Here is a 23,184-nt window from a genome sequence, read left to right as displayed (position 1 = left end):
GTCTTGCTGCAGATTATCTACCCGCCTGATCCAGTCTCCTGCTTGCTGCTACCCGGACCTCCGTGTGCACCTCCCACAGACCTTCCTTTCTGCACTCATCACTGGGCCTCGCTGAGTACCTATCTGGAGGTCCGCAACCTGCGGGGCAGAAGCCGCTAAATCCAAACTCCCTTGCAGGGGTCACTGGTGAAATCCTTCTGTCCCATGCCTCCCTGCAGGTGGCGCTAAACCTAGCAGGCTCCAGAATCCCACAGATACCTGTTCACCATGACAGATGGTAAAAGATCCAATGAACCTAGGCCCAAGTTTTCTACAGGGCTGCCAGAGCTTGATGTTCTGGGTGGAGAGCCAAACTCCATCACCAACTTTAAAGGAGCAAGCTCTATGACGATCCGACAATAACTTGGATCTGAAGGAGCCTAGAGAATGGTGGAGTGGACCTTCTTCCAGATTGCTCTAAGCTGAGAGGCAGTAGAACGGATTCCAGGAAGACCAGAAGAAATAATGGAGGAGAGAGAGTTAGCCATGGGATGGAAACGGAAACCAAGGTTGCAGAAGAACGGAGACATGCGGGTTGAGGAATGACAAGAACTGTTATAGGGAAATTCATCCCATGGGACTAGAGATGAACAATTATTATGGAATTTGAAAGTATACAAGTGAAGTAATTGTTCCAGAAACCGGTTGTGATCGGCACAAGAATACAGTAAATTAATTCTCAGCTGTTGCCCTGACAGTCAGGACGTGAGGAGAGGCGAGCCGTGGACCGCCGCTGCTCAGATCATCCCCTAGATTTGGTAGCATGAGGGATCGACAAACAGCCTCCAATCCAGATAGCCTGCAAAGCGAGGCCCTCTGAGTCTCTTGCAGAAAAGCTATGTCAGCATGTGATCTTTTAACGTGAGCAATGACTTACTTGCGTTTTATGGGAGAATTCAAGCCACCCACATTCCATGACACCAGGGTTACAGTCTGTGGGGGAGGGTAGGGTCAGAACACGAGGACTGCATGGCTAACCTATCCCATGTGGGGGTGTAGGATAAAGAAGAAGTGATGTTTGAGAGGAGATCACCAGGGTGTACCTCATCTGCCCTCATGAAAGGATGGGATTGAAGCGGGTATTCCACATGTTTCTGCAAGCAAAATACAATAAATTGGACATTGAACAACATTGTATAAACACAATTTAAGAACAACTAAATGCATTTATCCAACCTCAAAACATTTTCTAACATATTTCAAACCAAAGCTATAACCAAATGAAATCTGGAGGTGAAAGCAGAGATCATAGAACACATTTCAAGATGTACTTGTTTATCAAACTAAGTTGGTTCACGTTCCATTGTCTGGATTAAAAAATTAGTCATCAGAGTTATAGACTACACATTTCTATCTGGTGTTTGAGGTGGTGTACAGGTTCTTTGTGGTGTACCGAGAGGTGGGGTAATCGTTTCAATATGATGTTTGGCTGCTGCCGGGTCATCAAAAGTTAGAGTGTGGCCATTTTCAGTCAGCCTTTGTTGTTGGCCGGGTATAAAAGTGCAAAGCGTTTATTGTTAGCTGCCAGGAATTTACAGATTACAGAGTGGTGTAAATTCTGTGCGTTTTTTTGTGTGAGTACAGTTGAATTATCCTGGAAATCAGAATTCTATTATCATTTGCAACCAGGTGTTTCAGGAGTCTGAAAACTATCAGGATTTTTACTTTGTCCCTGTAATCTAAAAACCGGGCTATGACAGGGCAGGGTCTATTATCATTGCCATCCCTTGCCTACCCCAGCCGATGGGCATGCTCAATATGTGGAGAATCTATTTAGTTTTGGAGGTTTAGGCCTACTATGATATCCTCACCTAGATAAGAGAGTAGGACAGGGTCCTTGACCAATTCTGAAATGCCAAAGAATCGGAGATTATTTCCCCGGTTGCGGTTTTTCAAATTGTCTATTTTTTCTTGTAACTTAGACAGTTGCTGGGAATGTCTTTCAGACGCATCTTGCAGTGGTAAAATGTTATCTTCAGCAATGCTAGTCTGCTGTTTAAGCGTGTCAAGAGTAGATTGTGGGGCCTCCAACTTTTTGTCAATAATTGGCAGTTTGATGTTAAGTATAGTCTGAGCTGTGTCCGAGCCCAGAGCCACAGAAGAGAGCGATAGCGAAAGCTGGTTGAGGAAGGAGAGGAAGCATTCTTGCTTGCACCTGGTCTGTTTCTGCCCACTCTAGCCCGGATAGGTTTATTAACCGCACATTTGAACGTGGTCTTATTACAGAATTTGTTCATATTGTTGCCAGTGAGAATTCGTCTCTTACTAGTGGCCCGCCTGTTTTGCAGTAAAGTCTGGCAGGTTAATTGGTATTAATGCGTGTGACTGTGTTATCTCAACGGAAAAAAAAAGAAAAGCTACTGTTGTATCACATTGTCATAATTACAAAGAGGGTATATTAAACAAGATGAACTGACGTGTTGATTAAACAGTGTAATAAATAGGCCTGGATTGGTAAAGGCCGGTGTGAGAAAAAACAACAACTTATCAGTAACATCAACCATGCGGTTCAAAAAAGTTTGGTCACCAGTTAAGGCAATAGTGGATATTAAACACAGGTATATAATATGTATACAGCAATGATCAGTATCAAGGCAGGGAAATAAACACCAAAGTGATGCCCTCAGGCAATCTGGTAGTTTTAACACTGACTTATTGCCAGGTTTAGATGTACAATTGCAGGTACCTTGGGCCAGTCTCACTTGAGGTCACTATCTATTCCATACATGGTAGACTCGGAGTCAGCAAATAGTGAGAGTCAGCCCAACAGGAAATATTCGAATAGAAATATGTTATAGGCAACAATAGCTATTAGGAATCCAAGGACTAAGATCCTAGGCATGTGAGTCCCCGGAGTGTATGTCAATGACAAAGTTTTACGGGGAAAAGGAGTTGAAAAGGCAAAAAGCAAGGATGGCGAGAAAGAGGTATGAGTGGAGTATTAAAAGGAGTGTGAAAGTTCCCATGATAGTTGCAGTTCACATGAGACAATTGAAGAAGGCAAGGGGGTGTATTTTAAATGCTCAACAGCCCAGCCAAATGGGCAGAACAAAAGGGCCAGGGCAGGGAGGCAATCTTGGTGAAACTGCTGATGTGCAAGGTGAATGTTGTTAACATGCAAGTTCACTCATCCTGTCCACAAGCCCGATTCAGCGTGTTCTGAAGCGTAAGGACATTTGGTTTGACCACTAAAGGAGAATAGAGCACCTCTGAGCAAAAAGTGGCGTGTGTGGTGTTAGTTGAATTTCGCCGGGTCGGCAGCAGAGAGTAAGGATATTGCACATAAGTTAAATACTGACTGTTTTTTCATGTAGCACACATATATCAACTTTAAATTTCAGTGTACAAATAAGCTATCAAGTATTTGTGTGTTACATGAAAAAACAGGCAGTATTTAACTTATCTGCAAAACGGAACACTCATTTGCACCCCTTGCAATGTAACATGGTTTTATCCAGCAGACTAAAATAAGGATCCTCTTCATTTAAGATCCTTAATGAATCAGGCCCTAGAATCTTATTGGTTGCTATAGACAACATCTCCACTTTTTTAAAACCACAGTTTATTTAATATACCCCCAAGTTCTCAGCCTGGGACTGAGGGGTTACATGATATAGCCTCAGGTGTTCTTCTTTTCCTGTCTATGCTCAGCTGTGTAGGATGTTAACCCATTAGTTATGGCTGCCAAAAAGTCTTTTTAGGTAAGAAATTTAACAGGTAAACATAATTTGATAATTTATTAAACATATATTCTAACACATGGTCCATTTTTACCTGCTATTTATTAGTTTATAACTTATCATGCATGTTGTATGCCTTCATGTGTTTTCCTATTAAATAGGCCATGCAGCTGACACATTGGCGGGTATTCAATTGTCCGTGATTTCGCGATACCGCTACTATTTTACGCGTTTTAGCGTTAGCATAGAGTGCACACAATTCAATTCCCCTTATTTTACGCGTTTAAGTCGGAAATACGCAATTTCTTACCAAGCCCGTAGAACAAGTGCAGGCAGGCTATTCAATTGTAAATTATCGTGTTACCGCATGTAGAATAAAACGCGTTTAGTCATTTTTTCGATCGCACCATTGAAGGTGTTTTAAAAGCGTTAATGCATCCTTTAGTTTCAAAACTTATTTTAATATGGGTCTTTTTTTGTTAATATTATACTTATTAAACTTCTCTAAAATGATAATTGTGTATTAAAAATAACTTTAATCCCATGAAAATAAAAAAGTTTGTAAAATGATATTTAAATACATCCCCTTTAGAAAAAAGCAAATGCTATAGTCCACTGGATTAAAATTTAAAACATTAGTTACATTTCTCATTCAACTGACCTAAGAGAACACTTTGCAGAGCTGTAAACTGTTTGGATTTGTATTTCTATTATATTTTTATCTAAAATTGTTAATAGTTTTATATCTAGCAGTATTGATATAGTTAAGGATTTGTATTTCTATATCTTTTTCTAAAATTGTTAATAGTTTTGTATCTAGCAGTATTAATATAGTTAAGGATTTGTATTTCTATATTTTTATCTAAAATTGTTAATAGTTTTATATCTAGCAGTATTGATATAGTTAATTAATACCTAATTTTTTTATTATTTTTTTTAAATAGAAATTTTTACAATTTACAAAGGCATTAGTAATGGAGCCATTTTCTATAACCGTTTGGCAGTTTATGTATGCAGCATGTATTGATGATTATGCATATGCTGGTTTGCTAGTTGGGGGAGAGGAAGGAAATGCTTTTGAAATAGAGGAGAATGTAGCTATGCATGTGGCTGCAAGTGAGGGAGAGAATGCTGTGGCTCCATTACTTGATGCAAGGCGTCGGGTCCCACGGCCCCGTCTGTACCGCACATGTCGGTTACTTGATGGGGTCCCTGACGATGAGGTGATAAGATTATATCGCCTATCCTCAGATGCAATTTATTCCTTATATGACCTCCTTAAAGAGGACCTGGAACCAACAGTCCCCACAAACCATGCTGTGCCTGGATTGGCAAAGCTGCTTGGGACATTGCATTTTTTAGCGTCGGGAACTTTTCAACCGACATTTTCACGGAGTTTGTTCCAGGTCCTTAAAGCCATGAAAAAACATACTAGGGAATTTATTAAATTCCCACAGTATGAATTAGAATGGCGGGAGGTCAAATCCAATTTTTATAGTGTGGCACGTATGCCAAATGTCCTGGGTGCAATAGATTGCACCCATGTGGCACTCACACCTCCGCACAGAATGGAAGAGAGCTTTCGAAACCGAAAGCACTTCCATTCCATGAATGTGCAGATGGTGTGTGATGCCAGAAAAAAAATCCTAAATGTTTGTGTTGGCTTCCCTGGTTCCCTCATGATTCTTTTATTTTTCAGAATTCAGGAGTGTTCAAGAGGTTTGAGGAGGGAGATTTTCCTCATGTATGGCTCCTGGGTAAGTTATATCTAGGTAATCGCTATTAATAATTATTTCTAAAATGAGAAGAGCACTAATAAAAAAAATTTTTTTTTTTAATAGGTGATGCAGGATATGGGAGCCAGCCCTGGTTGCTCACTCCAGTGTCCAATTCAATTTCTGATGCTGAAAAAAGGTACCAAGCGGCACATATAGCCACCCGAGGTGTAATTGAGCGTACCTTTGGGCTACTTAAGAGCCGGTTCCGCTGTTTGGACAGGTCCGGCGGTGCGCTTCTGTACTCACCATCAAAAATTTGCCTTATTGTTATTGCTTGCAGCATTCTGCACAATATCTGTTTGGCAAATAATTTGGAAGTAGAGATAGATCCTGCTGTTTTACAGGATCAAGCCCTTTCTTCAACCACAGCATTTGGTCGGGAAACAGGAACTCGTGAGCGCCAGCGTTTAATTTTGGATTTTTTTCCATGTAAGTGTGAATTTTCTTATGTCATAATTTTTTTTTTATAAATATAATTTAAATAATAACTAATATTTTATCTTTTTTTTTTTTTTTTTTTTCCAGGACTTAAAATTAATTAGTGGGAGATATCTCAAACAATCGTTGTTCAGCGTTCGGTTAAAGTTTTTTTTTTATATATATATATGTTTTTATTTTAAAATAAGTTTAATGTTAATAACAGTTAGTTAAGATTTTAAAAGGATGATTGCAGACGGAACCAGCGACTGGATTTTGAAGATCAAGGCCATGACACTTTGCAAGAGTCAGCTTCTTGGACAGGTGGGTGTCATCATTTTTAAACTGCACTATGCTATGTTCTGTGTGATGTAACCTTATGTAAAGTATCACTACTGACACATATTCTCACTGAAATTACCTTTTTTTATCTTTTCCTTTCTCCAAAATCTACCTGTCACAACCATTTGACTGTGGATTGCAGACGGAACCAGCGAACGGATTTTGAAGATCAAGGCCATGACACTTTGCAAGAGTCAGCTTCTTGGACAGGTGGGTGTCATCATTTTTAAACTGCACTATGCTATGTTCTGTGTAATGTAACCTTATGTAAAGTATCACTACTGACACATATTCACACTGAAATTACCTTTTTTTAATCTTTTCCTTTCTCCAAAATCTACCTGTCACAACCATTTGACTGTGGATTGCAGACGGAACCAGCGAACGGATTTTGAATACTGCATGGATTATTGACCCACTTGTATTGTTTTTTTTGTTTTATATAATGTATACTGTTGAAATACCACATAAATCTAAACTATAAGAGAAATGATTGTTTGGTTGTACCAAAAAAAGTTAATCACTCTTTAAAATGTATTAATACATTTTTTATAACCAATTTGATGTGTTGAACAAATATTTATTTTCCTATTATATTGTACAACAATCTATATAGATTATAATAATGAAAGACACATGTTTTAAAGAAAAAAAATATCATTTTTTAATAATTAACATATTTTCTTTGTGCAATAAAATTTCTATATCATTAAGTATTTTAGTTTTCTGTGGTCTTTGCTTTTCTCCAATTTCTTGTATTTTTCACAGTAGTTCTTCTATCCTCTTCAGTCATCTGTGAATTAGGAAAAAAATATATTTTAATTTTTTTTAAAAAAACATACAGACAAACATACAGTTGAATTAAAATCGCAACATTAGCATCATTGACAATCAATCCTCTATTTTACTTTTCATCAGGATTAAGTATTATCTTGTAAAAATTAGTGATAATATTTCTGGAACTATGTATTTTTTTTTTGCACTGTTAACATCAATAACATTACAATAACAATGAAAATATTTTACAATGATTGTTACAATTGTAAAAACCATTAGCATATAAAAATATTTTTCATATACATTTATATATCAATAACATACCATGGTTAATTATATGTTAAACTAAATTCTTGTCTTTAGTTCTTCTTTGGGATAACATCATGATTCGTAGCATAGACCATTAGATAATTATAAAATCTTTTCTCTAAGGGATTTAAACAGAAAAAAATTATATATAATACCTAATAATATAAAATGTAACATAATCAGATTAATGTAAACACAAATATATATTACACTTACCATTGTTAAATATTCTTCCACTATTTGAAGGATTACTTGCATGTTTTCATACTAACTTTGTGTATTTTCAACTACAAAATTAAAACTTTTTTTTTTAAATACATACATATATGCATATTGATATACACATATACCTATATATATATATATATATATATATATATATATATATATATATATATATATATATAATGTATATATGTATATATATGTATATAACAGAAATCTATATATCTTTATGAACTTTTAAAAATATCCAAATACATACCTTTTTACATGTAAGGTTCATTGTGATCATCAAAATGAAATATTTCAAAATGTTCAAACGTTAAAAACTTTTAAAACTTGTTGCTCCATATTTATAAATTAATCAATTATATCTTCTATTTCCGAAAAAAATAATTTTGAAAAAAAAAAAATTATTAAAGAAATATATTGTTACTAAAAATGTTGTTTATTTGCGTACATTTGTCTTACTAATTATTTAATATGAAATATGACCATAGATAGGGTTAGTGAACGTAATAAATATTGAAGTATTAGATAATAAAAAAAAAATAGATTAACATTTGACTTACGTTGGGGGTAGATTGCATCACTGGATCCTCTGATGATGATGATAGTAGTCTTCGTGCAGATTGCAATTCTTCTGGGCTTGGCCTTGCAGACTGCACTGTCAAATCCAACGGTATCTCTGTGGTCCTTAAGCTGGTTATAGCACTTTCAGGTTGTCCTGTTTGAGGGATGGTTCCTGACACATTCCACTCTGGAAAGTTAACAGAAAGATTTTCCAAAAGCCTTCTTGAGCGCATTTCTTTGTTTAAACTTTGAAGGTTGGTGGCTATGAGGATAGTGGCTGCTGCAGTCTGTTGCTGGTTCTGCGAAATTTGGTCTAGAGTATTGGAAATTCTTCCAATACTCACTTTGGTTCTTTCTTGGGAGGCTAAGATTCCGGAAAGAATAGTGGCAATGTCTCTATTGGTGTTAATCTGTAATTGCCTCTGTTTTAACATTTCCTCTGTAAGTCCAACAATGGCATCTTTGATTCCCCTCATGTTCTCTTCCATTGTTCTCCGAAACACTTCCTGCGAGTTTTCCATTTCTCTTGCAAATGTTGTAAGTGTAGGAAAACTAGATGTGGAAGGTGCACTTTCTCCACGTTGAATTCTGGATTGTGAGGTGTCTTCCAAACGCTGAAATGTTTGCAGCAGGGCCTCAAAAGCTGTGGTTGTTGTTGTAGCTATTTTGAAAGAAAAAAAAAATACACATACATACTGTCACGGTTCTTACGAGGAGATTCGGTAGATGTAGCGAAACCAGGAGATTCGAACAGTTTGGCACTACTCCAACAGGCGCGGAGTCTAACGAAGAGACGGTGTTCACCAGGAACCGCCGCAAAGCGGTATGGGCTTAGCAGCGTCACCTCGCAGGTCGCGGTCCCTACTAGAGTACTGTACGGAAGTCCCTGGGAAGACTACAGGCAGTAGTACCGTAGGAAGGATGATCTATACACTAAGTAATGGTAATGAAGATAATGCAGATCGGTGTAACTCTGTAAACCACTGTGTGGTGTAAAGTTCAGGAGAATGAGCGTCAGCTCTGAAGACAACTGTAGGGGAGATGTCCAAAGATGAGCGTCAGCTCTGCAGACCACTATGTGGTAAAAGTTCAGGAGAATGAGCGTCAGCTCTGAAGACAAATGTAGTGAAGATGTCCGAAGATGAGCGTCAGCTCTGCAGGCCACTATGTGGCGGAGAGTTCCGTAGAGTGAGCGTCAGCTCTGCAGACCACTATGTGGTAAAAGTTCATGAGGATGAACGTCAGCTCTGAAGAAAAATGTAGTGAAGATGTCCGAAGATGAGCGTCAGCTCTGCAGTCCAGAAAGGAGGTAGATAACTGGAAAGTAACAGGAAGCCACTTCAATCACCAGGAGGTAACACAAAGAACAGGCACTGAAGATAGAGAGGAGGTGCCTTTTAAACTTGCCGCCAGTGAGAAGGACCAATCAGCAGGGAGCATGAGAATTGGAGTCAGCGCCGGGTCTGCGCATGCGCAGACCCGAATCCAAGATGGCGGCACCCAGCGGGGAGCGGAGCGCCGATGAGAGGTGAGTTTTGCCGGGTGTCAGGTGCGCTGCCTGAACACCCGGCACGTGATAGTACCCCCCCCTTTAAAGACGGGCACTGCACGTCTACTGCAAGGTTTCAGAGGAAACTTCTTGTGGAATTTATCCAGCAGGTAGGGAGCGTGGATGTCGGAGGCACGAACCCAAGAGCGCTCTTCGGGGCCGAAGCCCTTCCAATCAACGAGGTATTTCAAGCCGCCTTTACAATTTTTCGAGTCCAAGATTTGTTTGAGTTTGAACTCCTCCTCTTGATGGACTCCAGGAGTGGTGGAAGGAGCTACCGAAGTAAATCGATTAATCTTCAGAGGTTTTAATAAAGACACATGGAAAGAGTTAACAATACGAAGAGATGCTGGTAATCGTAATTTAAAGCAGACTGGGTTAATAACTTCAGAGATGCTGTATGGGCCAATAAATTGCGGAGCCAATTTCATGCAGGGGACTCTGAGGCGTATATTCTTGGTGGAGAGACACACTCTATCACCAACCTTGAAGATGGGAAGAAATCGTCGTTTTTTTATCCGCGGCCAGTTTGTAGCGTGTAGAAGTTTTCTTAAGGCAAAACCTTACTTGTCTCCAAATGGTGAGGAATTTGTTATATAGAGAATTGGCTGCAGGCACCTGGGTGGGTGGGAGGGACACAAATTCAGGAAGGGACGGATGATGTCCATAGACCACTAAGAAAGGAGATTTAGAAGAGGACTCGTGGAAGGCATTATTGTGGGCGAACTCCGCCCATGGTAGAAGATCAACCCAGTTGTCCTGGTTGGCAGAAGAGAACATCCTGAGGTAAGTCTCCAGATCCTGGTTCACCCTTTCGGTCTGTTCATTGGATTGAGGATGATATCCAGATGATAAACTCAGTTTGATACCCAATAATTTGCAGAGGGCTCTCCAAAACTTTGAAACGAATTGGACACCTCGATCGGAAACTATGTTGAGCGGACAACCATGTAGGCGAAATATCTCTTTAACAAAGTGGACCGCCAGGACTGGAGAGGATGGACGACCCGGAAGTGCCGTGAAATGGGCCATTTTAGAAAATCGATCCACTACCACCCATATAACAGTACAATTCTTACTAGGTGGGAGGTCTGTAATAAAATCCATGCTTATATGGGTCCATGGTTCACGAGGTATGGGTAATGGGAGTAATAAGCCCGCAGGAGACTGATGTGTGGATTTGTTCTGAGAACAAACGTTACAGGAGGAGACGAAGTCCTTAACGTCCGTATGAAGACTGGGCCACCAATAGTTCCTGGAGATTAATTCAATAGTTTTGCGGGAACCGGTATGTCCAGCGAAGACGGTGGAATGATAATGTTTCAGCAGCTTGTGGCGAAGACTAGGAGATACAAAACTTCCCAGGTGGAGGTTTAGCGGATTTGAGCTGAGTTGCTAAGACTAGGCATTTAGGGTCTAAAATGGGATGAACAGAATCCTCCTCTGTGCCTTCATGAGTGGAAAATGCACGAGAAAGGGCATCAGCTCTTTTATTCTTAATGCCAGGTTTGAAAGTAATGCGAAGTTCGAAGCGAGAAAAGAATAATGACCAGCATGCTTGTCTGGGATTCAAGCACTGAGCGGTTTGGAGGTAGAGTAAGTTTTTGTGGTCCGTGAAGATAGTCACTGGATGCAGGGCTCCCTCGAGAAGATATCGCCATTCAGCTAGTGCCGCTTTGATTGCCAATAACTCTTTATCTCCTATGGAGTAATTTTTCTCAGCCGGGAGGAATTTTCTAGAAAAAAAGGCACACGGATGGAATTGGGCCAGAGGAGATTTCTGTGAGAGAACAGCCCCGATGCCCACATTGGAGGCGTCAATCTCTAGAAAGAACGGAGAGGAGACGTCCGGTTGTTGGAGAATAGGTGCAGAGACAAAAGCTTGTTTCAAGAAGTCAAAGGCCTCGAGAGGAGTTGAAGACCACGATTTAGGGTTGGAACCCTTTCGAGTTAGAGCCACAATAGGTGCCACGATGGTAGAGTAGCCCTGGGTGAAGCGCCTATAGTAGTTGGCGAATCCGAGGAATCGCTGAATAGGTTTCAGCCCAAGGGGAAGAGGCCATTCTAAAATTGCTTTGACTTTGTCTGGGCCCATTTGTAGCCCGGATCCAGATACGATGTATCCCAGGAATGGCATCTGAGGGAGCTCGAAGACACACTTCTCCAGTTTGCAAAAGAGTCGATGGTGTCGTAATCTGGAAAGAACCTCCTTCACATGCCTACGGTGCGAGGTGATGTCAGGAGAGAACACCAAGATATCATCTAGATATACCACGACACAGAGGTATAGTAAATCTCTAAATATCTAATTGATAAAACTCTGAAAGACGGCGGGGGCGTTGCACAGACCAAAGGGCATTACCAGATATTCGTAATGCCCATCGCGGGTATTAAAAGCCGTCTTCCATTCGTCTCCTGCTCTGATCCTAATGAGATTATATGCGCCCCGTAGATCGAGTTTGGTGAAGATCCTCGCTCCTTTGATACGATCAAACAGTTCGGTGATAAGCGGGATGGGGTATCGGTTTTTGACCGTAATTGCGTTTAAACCACGGTAATAGATGCAAGGTCTTAACGATCCATCTTTTTTTTTAACAAAGAAAAACCCCGCTCCCGCAGGTGATGAGGAGTGTCTGATAAAGCCTCGGGATAGGTTCTCTTTAACATATTCAGACATGGAAGAGGTCTTGGGTATGGAGAGGGGGTACACTCGGCCCCGAGGAGGTATTTTACCCGGCTGCAGTTCGATAGGACAGTCCCATGAGCGATGGGGTGGCAGATGCTCCGAGCGGACTTTGTCAAATACGTCTAAAAAGGAGTGATACTGTTTGGGCAGAACGGTGACCTTGGTATTGGAGGAAGTGGAAATGGAGCCAAGGGGTTGAACTCACGTCAAACATTTCAGGAGACAAGTAGGACCCCAGGACAGAATCTGCGAGGTAGACCAGTCAAGTTGAGGAGAGTGCTGCTGGAGCCATGGTAGACCTAGGATGACGGGGGTAGTGGTAGCTGGTAGCACGTGGAAGGTAATCACTTCACGATGTAAGGCTCCTACTTGGAGGATGATGGGTTCAGTCCGGGTTTTCACTCTACCATTGGCTATGAGGGAGCCGTCGATGGCCGTAATAGAGACAGGAATTTCCAGCGGTACAGTTGGTATAGAAACCTGCGAAATTAAAGAAAAAGAGATAAAATTTCCGGCTGCTCCAGTGTCCAACATAGCAGAAGTGTGAACGGGACCACGCGGACCGTAAAGGGTAATAGGAAAGGAGCAGACATTAGAAATTCCAAATGAGGGAGAGGTTTTAGAAAGCCCTAATCTGACCTCCCCGGAGCAGATTAGGGTCTGGCATTTCCCGACCTCTTGGGACAGACATTCAATAGATGATCCGGATCCGCACAGTAAAGGCACAACTTATTCCTTAGTCTTCTGTCATGTTCTTCTGGAGTTAATCGAGAGCGCCCAATTTGCATGGGTTCCTCCTTGTCACCGGGTGGGTGAAGCGAGGTGCGAGTCTGGGGGTGCTGCGCCGGGAGGAGTCCTTCTCTGAAGAACGTTCGCGGAAATGTAGATCCACGCGATTGCATAGCGAGATCATGGCATCTAACGTAGTGGGGAGTTCTTGAGAAGCTAAAGCGTCCTTGATCTTGTCAAACAGACCCTGCCAGAACGTTGCTACCAAGGCTTCGTTGTTCCAGCGTAATTCTGATGACAACGTTTGAAACCGAATAACATACTGAGCCACGGAGTGGGAACCTTGGCGCAGGCGGAGAATGCTAGACGCTGCTGAGGTCACCCTTCCTGGTTCGTCAAAAATTCTGCGAAAAGCGGCGATGAAGGCAGCACTGTCGGCCAGGATTGGGTCATCAAGTTCCCAGAGAGGTGAGGCCCAGGCTAAGGCTTGACCAGAAAGTAAGGATATTAGGTATGCCACCTTAGAGCGCTGGGTTGGGAAATTCTGTGGTTGGAGTTCAAATTGTATAGAACACTGGTTCAAGAAACCCCGGCAGGTTGCAGGATCTCCATCGAATTTAGGAGTTGGAATCCGAAGAGTCGAATTGGAAGCAGCTGCAGGAGCAGGTGCCGGTGGACTAGCCGCTTGAACCGGTGGAGTTGCTTGCAGTGAGTCAAAGCGAGCCGCCAGACTTTGGAAGCCCTGTAATAGCTGTCGTTGGATCACATCTTGTTGCTCTACACGGTTGAGCAAGTGCTGAAGCATGTCCTTAGCAGATGGTTCCACGTTAGATTCCGACATGTTAATGACAATGTTTTTTGGCCTGTTCTTACTGTCACGGTTCTTACGAGGAGACTCGGTAGATGTAGCGAAACCAGGAGATTCGAACAGTTTGGCACTACTCCAACAGGGCGCGGAGTCTAACGAGGAGACGGTGTTCACCAGGAACCGCCGTAAAGCGGTATGGGCTTAGCGGCGTCACCTCGCAGGTCGCGGTCCCTACTAGAGTACTGTACGGAAGTCCCTGGGAAGAGCCGTGCACCTGGGCCCCTATATATATATAACAAAAAAAATATTTATTATATATATGGGCCCTGCAGGCCAGGGGGGCCCGTCAGAGGCAGCGCAAGAAAAAAAAAAAACAACCTAAAAAAAAGAAAATACTTACCTTTGGAACAGCTGCCGATCCGGCTCCCTCCCTGTTCACCTCCGTCACATTCCGCAATGCTTGACTGGCGGGCGTTATGATGTCACGCCCAAGATGCACTGCCAGCGCCGCACGGAGGAGGAGAACAGGAAGTGAGCCGGATCGCCAGCTGTCCTAAAGTTAAGTATTTTTTTTTTGTTCAGTTTTTTTTTTTTTTTCTTGCGCTGCTTCTGACGGACCCCCCTGGGCTGCAGGGCCCCGTGCACCTGCCCATTGTGCCCAATGGGAAAGACGCCCCTGTAAACGACTGACCTATATACCTTTAATCAGTGGCCTATGATGAAATTTAGAAATAGCTGCAAAGTGGAAATTTAGAAGTGACGGAATATTAAATGAATTTCAATGAATTTTATAGTTTTACTATTAAAGCAGTAAGATAAGTGACGGTATAGTACACCACCGTACATATACACCACAGGTTTGTCAACTGCCTTTAACATAAAACACTATACTTACAAACAATGTTCAAAGAAAATTTTTACTAACCATCTCCAGCAAAATGACATGTTTCAGTATCCTCAATAGGGGTTACATCACTGTCTGCAGCTCTTGTCTCTTGTTGCTTCTCTCTCAGGTTTTCTAAGGATAAACAATAAAACATGTTGCTATTATTATCTAATTGTAAATGATTTATTTCCTCATCAACATATTATTTTAAAATAATGACAATTTGAAATATTTATCAAATAAACAAAAAAACAAATGCATTGCAATGTTGATTGTAGAATGTATATTGGACTATCATTCACCTGTAACTGATTCCGAAATGTTCTGCAATGACGCCAATTCTGTCCTTGAGCTACATGTTTGCTCTTCGAATGCAGTCTCTGAAACATAAGCAATGTTAAAATTTTGCATAAAATAGGATTTTAATAAATTAAGATTTTTTTTTTTTTTAAACCAACCTCTTCTTTTTTTTTCAGGGATGTTAGTCAACGTAGAAACTGATGATTCAATAATTCGTTTTCTTGGCATTTCTGTTTGAAATTGGTTTGTTTAAGATTATTAATAGACATTGATATAATATTTTTTTTTAAAAAAAAATAAAAAAAATTATCATACATACCTGTTGTTGTCGCACGTGATTCTTTTTTCTTAGCGAGTGTGATGTCTTTGTGTGTTTGAACTACCCAAAAAAAAAAAGCTATTTGGATAATGATTGATGACATACACATATTTCAAAAAAAAAAATTTGCCTGACACTCAAAATTAACCCATGACTAATGTTTGCAAAAAAATAAAAAATTGTTAACTAGGGGCCTGATTCATTAAGGATTTAACTTTATAAACTGCTTATTTTGGTCACCCGGACAAAAGCATGTTACAATGAAAGGGCTGCAAAATATTATTGTGTTTTGCAAAAATATTCAATACTGATTTTTTTTTTCAGGTAGCACACAAATATCATCTGTGTACAAATAAGCTCTCAAGTATTTTTGTGCTACAGGAAAAAACAGGCAGTATTTAACTTATGTCCAAAACAGAATACTAATTTGCACACCTTGCATTGTAACATGGTTTTGTCCAGGATACTTAAATAACGTTTCTAAACTTACGATCCTTAATGAATCATGGGCCATGTCATTAAATATATTAGAATCAAATTTTTAAAAAAATATATGGCTCGAGACCAAACTCCTCACTTATATGCCTTCTTTGACAGTATCATAATATATATATATATATATATATATATATATATATATATATATATACACACACTAGACCTAACAACACATACATCGATACACACACACATATATCTATCTATATATATATGTACATATCTACACACACATAGATATATATAAAAAAATATAAATATTTCTATATCTAATATGTTGATGTATACATATCTATATACGTATGTGTGTACATATATTAAAATATATACACATACATACTATGGTGTAACAGACAAGAAAACAAACACACACATACACACAAACATGTGTACGTTTTAGACCATAAGAACAGTATATTAAAGGTAGACGTGTACATATAACAGTGTTTATTAAGATAAAAATGGATCAATATCTACAATTTAACCACAATGGCTATATTGATCCATTTATATGTTAATAAACACACTTATATATACACGTCTAGCTTTAATATACTGTTTTTATGTTCAAAAACGTACACATGTTTATGTGTATGTGTGTGTTTGTTTTCTTGTCTGTTACACCATATTATGTATGTGTATATATTTTAATATATGTATACACACACACACACACAAAGAAAGATATATATCTATATATATATTTATATCTATATTAGGGATATGCACCGGCGACTTTTGGTGTCTCGTGTTTTGTGTTTTGGATTCGGATTTTCTCGATGTTTTGGGTTCGGATTTTGTTTCGCAAAACACCTGCCGAAAGGTTTTGGTTCGGATTTAAGATTTTGGATTCGGATTTTTTTTGAAAAAAGCATAAAAAGTTCAAAAATCAAGTTTTTTGGGCTTATTTTCACTCCTACGCTATTATTAACATCAATAGCATTCAATTACAATCATTTCCACTAATTTACAGTGTATTCTGAACACCTCACAACATTGTTATTAGTCCAAAACGTTGCAACGAGGTATCTTTCTGGACTGCGTAGTGGAGTGGTCCCCACAATATAATAAGAAAACTATCAACTGGTCTAAATCGCACCAAAAAATGTACCTGGAATGCGTAGAGGAGTGGTCACCACAATATAATTTAAAAACCCTGAACTTGTATGAATCACACCAAAAAATGTACCTGGACTGCGTAGAGGAGTGGTCACCACAATATAATTTAAAAACCCTGAACTTGTATGATTCGCACCAATAAATGTATCTGGACTGCGTAGAGGAGTGGTCACTAAAATATAATAAGAAAACCATCAACTGGTATGAATCGCACCAAAAAATGTACCTGGACTGCGTAGAGGAGTGGTCACCACAATATAATTTAAAAACCCTGAACTTGTATGATTCGCACCAATAAATGTATCTGGACTGCGTAGAGGAGTGGTCACTAAAATATAATAAGAAAACCATCAACTGGTATGAATCGCACCAAAAAATGTACCTGGACTGCGTAGAGGAGTGGTCACCACAATATAATTTAAAAACCCTGAACTTGTATGATTCGCACCAATAAATGTATCTGGACTGCGTAGAGGAGTGGTCACCACAATATAATAAGAAAACCATCAACTGGTATGAATCGCACCAAAAAATGTACCTGGACTGCGTAGAGGAGTGGTCACCACAATATAATTTAAAAACCCTGAACTTGTATGATTCGCACCAATAAATGTACCTGGACTGCGTGGAGGAGTGGTCACCACAATATAATAAAAAAAACATCAACTGGTCTGAATCGCACCAAAAAATGTACCTGGACTGCGTAGAGGAGTGGTCACCACAATATAATAAGAAAACTATCAACTGGTCTAAATCGCACCAAAAAATGTACCTGGAATGCGTAGAGGAGTGGTCACCACAATATAATTTAAAAACCCTGAACTTGTATGAATCACACCAAAAAATGTACCTGGACTGCGTAGAGGAGTGGTCACCACAATATAATTTAAAAACCCTGAACTTGTATGATTCGCACCAATAAATGTATCTGGACTGCGTAGAGGAGTGGTCACTAAAATATAATAAGAAAACCATCAACTGGTATGAATCGCACCAAAAAATACCTGGACTGCGTAGAGGAGTGGTCACCACAATATAATTTTAAAACCCTGAACTTGTATGATTCGCACCAATAAATGTATCTGGACTGCGTAGAGGAGTGGTCACCACAATATAATAAGAAAACCATCAACTGGTATGAATCGCACCAAAAAATGTACCTGGACTGCGTAGAGGAGTGGTCACCACAATATAATTTAAAAACCCTGAACTTGTATGATTCGCACCAATAAATGTATCTGGACTGCGTGGAGGAGTGGTCACCACAATATAATAAAAAAACCATCAACTAGTATGAATCGCACCAAAAAATGTTCCTGGACTGCGTAGAGGAGTGGTCACCACAATATAATTTAAAAACCCTGAACTTGTATGATTCGCACCAATAAATGTATCTGGACTGCGTAGAGGAGTGGTCACCACAATATAATAAGAAAACCATCAACTGGTCTGAATCGCACCAAAAAATGTACCTGGACTGCGTAGAGGAGTGGTCACCACAATATAATTTAAAAACCCTAAACTTGTATAAGTCGCACCAAAAAATATACCTGGACTGCGTAGAGGAGGGGTCACCACAATATAATTTAAAAACCCTGAACTTGTATGATTCGCACCAATAAATGTATCTGGACTGCGTAGAGGAGTGGTCCCCACAATATAATAAGAAAACCATCAACTGTTCTGAATTACACCAAAAAATGTACCTGGACTGCATAGAGGAGTGGTCACCACAATATAATTTGAAAAAACCCTGAACTTGTATGATTCGCACCAATAAATGTATCTGGACTGCGTAGAGGAGTGGTCCCCACAATATAATAAGAAAACCATCAACTGTTCTGAATCGCACCAAAAAATGTACCTGGACTGCGTAGAGGAGTGGTCACCACAATATAATTTAAAAACCCTGAACTTGTATGATTCACACCAATAAATGTATCTGGACTGCGTAGAGTAGTGGTCACCACAATATAATAAGAAAACCATCAACTGGTCTGAATCGCACCAAAAAATGTACCTGGACTGCGTAGAGGAGTGGTCACCACAATATAATTAAAAACCCTGAACTTGTATGATTCGCACCAATAAATGTATCTGGACTGCGTAGAGGAGTGGTCACCACAATATAATAAGAAAACCATCAACTGGTATGAATCGCACCAAAAAATGTACCTGGATTGCATAGAGGAGTGGTCACCACAATATAATTTAAAAACCCTGAACTTGTATGATTCGCACCAATAAATGTATCTGGACTGCGTAGAGGAGTGGTCCCCACAATATAATAAGAAAACCATCAACTGTTCTGAATCGCACCAAAAAATGTACCTGGACTGCGTAGAGGAGTGGTCACCACAATATAATTTAAAAACCCTGAACTTGTATGATTCGCACCAATAAATGTATCTGGACTGCGTAGAGGAGTGGTCACCACAATATAATAAGAAAACCATCAACTGGTCTGAATCGCACCAAAAAATGTACCTGGACTGCGTAGAGGAGTGGTCACCACAATATAATTAAAAACCCTGAACTTGTATGATTCGCACCAATAAATGTATCTGGACTGCGTAGAGGAGTGGTCACCACAATATAATAAGAAAACCATCAACTGATATGAATCGCACCAAAAAATGTACCTGGACTGCATAGAGGAGTGGTCACCACAATATAATTTAAAAACCCTGAACTTGTATGATTTGCACCAATAAATGTATCTGGACTGCGTAGAGGAGTGGTCACCACAATATAATAAGAAAACCATCAACTGGTATGAATCGCACCAAAAAATGTACCTGGACTGCGTAGAGGAGTGGTCACCACAATATAATTTAAAAACCCTGAACTTGTATGATTCGCACCAATAAATGTATCTGGACTGCGTAGAGGAGTGGTTACCACAATATAATAAAAAAACCATCAACTTGTATGATTCGCACCAATAAATGTATCTGGACTGCGTAGAGGAGTGGTCACCACAATATAATAAGAAAACCATCAACTGGTCTGAATCGCACCAAAAAATGTACCTGGACTGCGTAGAGGAGTGGTCACCACAATATAATTAAAAACCCTGAACTTGTATGATTCGCACCAATAAATGTATCTGGACTGCGTAGAGGAGTGGTCACCACAATATAATAAGAAAACCATCAACTGGTATGAATCGCACCAAAAAATGTACCTGGACTGCATAGAGGAGTGGTCACCACAATATAATTTAAAAACCCTGAACTTGTATGATTTGCACCAATAAATGTATCTGGACTGCGTAGAGGAGTGGTCACCACAATATAATAAAAAAACCATCAACTGGTATGAATCGCACCAAAAAATGTACCTGGACTGCGTAGAGGAGTGGTCACCACAATATAATTTAAAAACCCTGAACTTGTATGATTCGCACCAATAAATGTATCTGGACTGCGTAGAGGAGTGGTTACCACAATATAATAAAAAAACCATCAACTGGTATGAATCGCACCAAAAAATGTACCTGGACTGCGTAGAGGAGTGGTCACCACAATATAATTTAAAAACCCTGAACTTGTATGATTCGCACCAATAAATGTATCTGGACTGCGTAGAGGAGTGGTCACTAAAATATAATAAAACCATCAACTGGTATGAATCGCACCAAAAAATGTACCTGGATTGCATAGAGGAGTGGTCACCACAATATAATTTAAAAACCCTGAACTTGTATGATTCGCACCAATAAATGTATCTGGACTGCGTAGAGGAGTGGTCCCCACAATATAATAAGAAAACCATCAACTGTTCTGAATCGCACCAAAAAATGTACCTGGACTGCGTAGAGGAGTGGTCACCACAATATAATTTAAAAACCCTGAACTTGTATGATTCGCACCAATAAATGTATCTGGACTGCGTAGAGGAGTGGTCACCACAATATAATAAGAAAACCATCAACTGGTCTGAATCGCACCAAAAAATGTACCTGGACTGCGTAGAGGAGTGGTCACCACAATATAATTAAAAACCCTGAACTTGTATGATTCGCACCAATAAATGTATCTGGACTGCGTAGAGGAGTGGTCACCACAATATAATAAGAAAACCATCAACTGATATGAATCGCACCAAAAAATGTACCTGGACTGCATAGAGGAGTGGTCACCACAATATAATTTAAAAACCCTGAACTTGTATGATTTGCACCAATAAATGTATCTGGACTGCGTAGAGGAGTGGTCACCACAATATAATAAGAAAACCATCAACTGGTATGAATCGCACCAAAAAATGTACCTGGACTGCGTAGAGGAGTGGTCACCACAATATAATTTAAAAACCCTGAACTTGTATGATTCGCACCAATAAATGTATCTGGACTGCGTAGAGGAGTGGTTACCACAATATAATAAAAAAACCATCAACTTGTATGATTCGCACCAATAAATGTATCTGGACTGCGTAGAGGAGTGGTCACCACAATATAATAAGAAAACCATCAACTGGTCTGAATCGCACCAAAAAATGTACCTGGACTGCGTAGAGGAGTGGTCACCACAATATAATTAAAAACCCTGAACTTGTATGATTCGCACCAATAAATGTATCTGGACTGCGTAGAGGAGTGGTCACCACAATATAATAAGAAAACCATCAACTGGTATGAATCGCACCAAAAAATGTACCTGGACTGCATAGAGGAGTGGTCACCACAATATAATTTAAAAACCCTGAACTTGTATGATTTGCACCAATAAATGTATCTGGACTGCGTAGAGGAGTGGTCACCACAATATAATAAAAAAACCATCAACTGGTATGAATCGCACCAAAAAATGTACCTGGACTGCGTAGAGGAGTGGTCACCACAATATAATTTAAAAACCCTGAACTTGTATGATTCGCACCAATAAATGTATCTGGACTGCGTAGAGGAGTGGTTACCACAATATAATAAAAAAACCATCAACTGGTATGAATCGCACCAAAAAATGTACCTGGACTGCGTAGAGGAGTGGTCACCACAATATAATTTAAAAACCCTGAACTTGTATGATTCGCACCAATAAATGTATCTGGACTGCGTAGAGGAGTGGTCACTAAAATATAATAAAACCATCAACTGGTATGAATCGCACCAAAAAATGTACCTGGACTGCGTAGAGGAGTGGTCACCACAATATAATTTAAAAACCCTGAACTTGTATGATTCGCACCAATAAATGTATCTGGACTGCGTAGAGGAGTGGTCACCACAATATAATAAGAAAACCATCAACTGGTATGAATCGCACCAAAAAATGTACCTGGACTGCGTAGAGGAGTGGTCACCACAATATAATTTAAAAACCCTGAACTTGTATGATTCGCACCAATAAATGTACCTGGACTGCGTGGAGGAGTGGTCACCACAATATAATAAAAAAAACATCAACTAGTATGAATCGCACCAAAAAATGTACCTGGACTGCGTAGAGGAGTGGTCACCACAATATAATTTAAAAACCCTGAACTTGTATGATTCGCACCAATAAATGTATCTGGACTGCGTAGAGGAGTGGTCACCACAATATAATAAGAAAACCATCAACTGGTCTGAATCGCACCAAAAAATGTACCTGGACTGCGTAGAGGAGTGGTCACCACAATATAATAAGAAAACTATCAACTGGTCTAAATCGCACCAAAAAATGTACCTGGAATGCGTAGAGGAGTGGTCACCACAATATAATTTAAAAACCCTGAACTTGTATGAATCACACCAAAAAATGTACCTGGACTGCGTAGAGGAGTGGTCACCACAATATAATTTAAAAACCCTGAACTTGTATGATTCGCACCAATAAATGTATCTGGACTGCGTAGAGGAGTGGTCACTAAAATATAATAAGAAAACCATCAACTGGTATGAATCGCACCAAAAAATGTACCTGGACTGCGTAGAGGAGTGGTCACCACAATATAATTTAAAAACCCTGAACTTGTATGATTCGCACCAATAAATGTATCTGGACTGCGTAGAGGAGTGGTCACTAAAATATAATAAGAAAACCATCAACTGGTATGAATCGCACCAAAAAATGTACCTGGACTGCGTAGAGGAGTGGTCACCACAATATAATTTAAAAACCCTGAACTTGTATGATTCGCACCAATAAATGTATCTGGACTGCG

At 39.7% G+C, this 23,184-nt stretch overlaps 1 long non-coding RNA gene across 2 annotated transcripts; it reads right to left on the bottom strand.

The window, feature by feature from the left end:
• Positions 1-6,938: 6,938 nt before the first annotated feature.
• On the bottom strand, positions 6,939-14,921 carry LOC142108238 (uncharacterized). Of its 2 annotated transcripts, none has more exons than XR_012680130.1 (4): positions 14,835-14,921; positions 7,559-7,629; positions 7,358-7,460; positions 6,939-7,049 (listed from the first exon to the last, which is right to left on the bottom strand). It is a non-coding gene; the product is annotated as an uncharacterized LOC142108238 (long non-coding RNA). The 2 variants fall into 2 exon arrangements; XR_012680129.1 differs by lacking the exon at positions 14,835-14,921 and adding an exon at positions 7,827-7,928.
• Between the last annotated feature and the right edge of the window lie 8,263 nt (positions 14,922-23,184).

This window comes from Mixophyes fleayi, chromosome 1 (genome assembly GCF_038048845.1).
Source record: "Mixophyes fleayi isolate aMixFle1 chromosome 1, aMixFle1.hap1, whole genome shotgun sequence".
NCBI classification, from domain to species: Eukaryota; Metazoa; Chordata; class Amphibia; order Anura; family Limnodynastidae; genus Mixophyes; species Mixophyes fleayi.
This window is presented reverse-complemented; position numbering and strand designations above follow the sequence as displayed.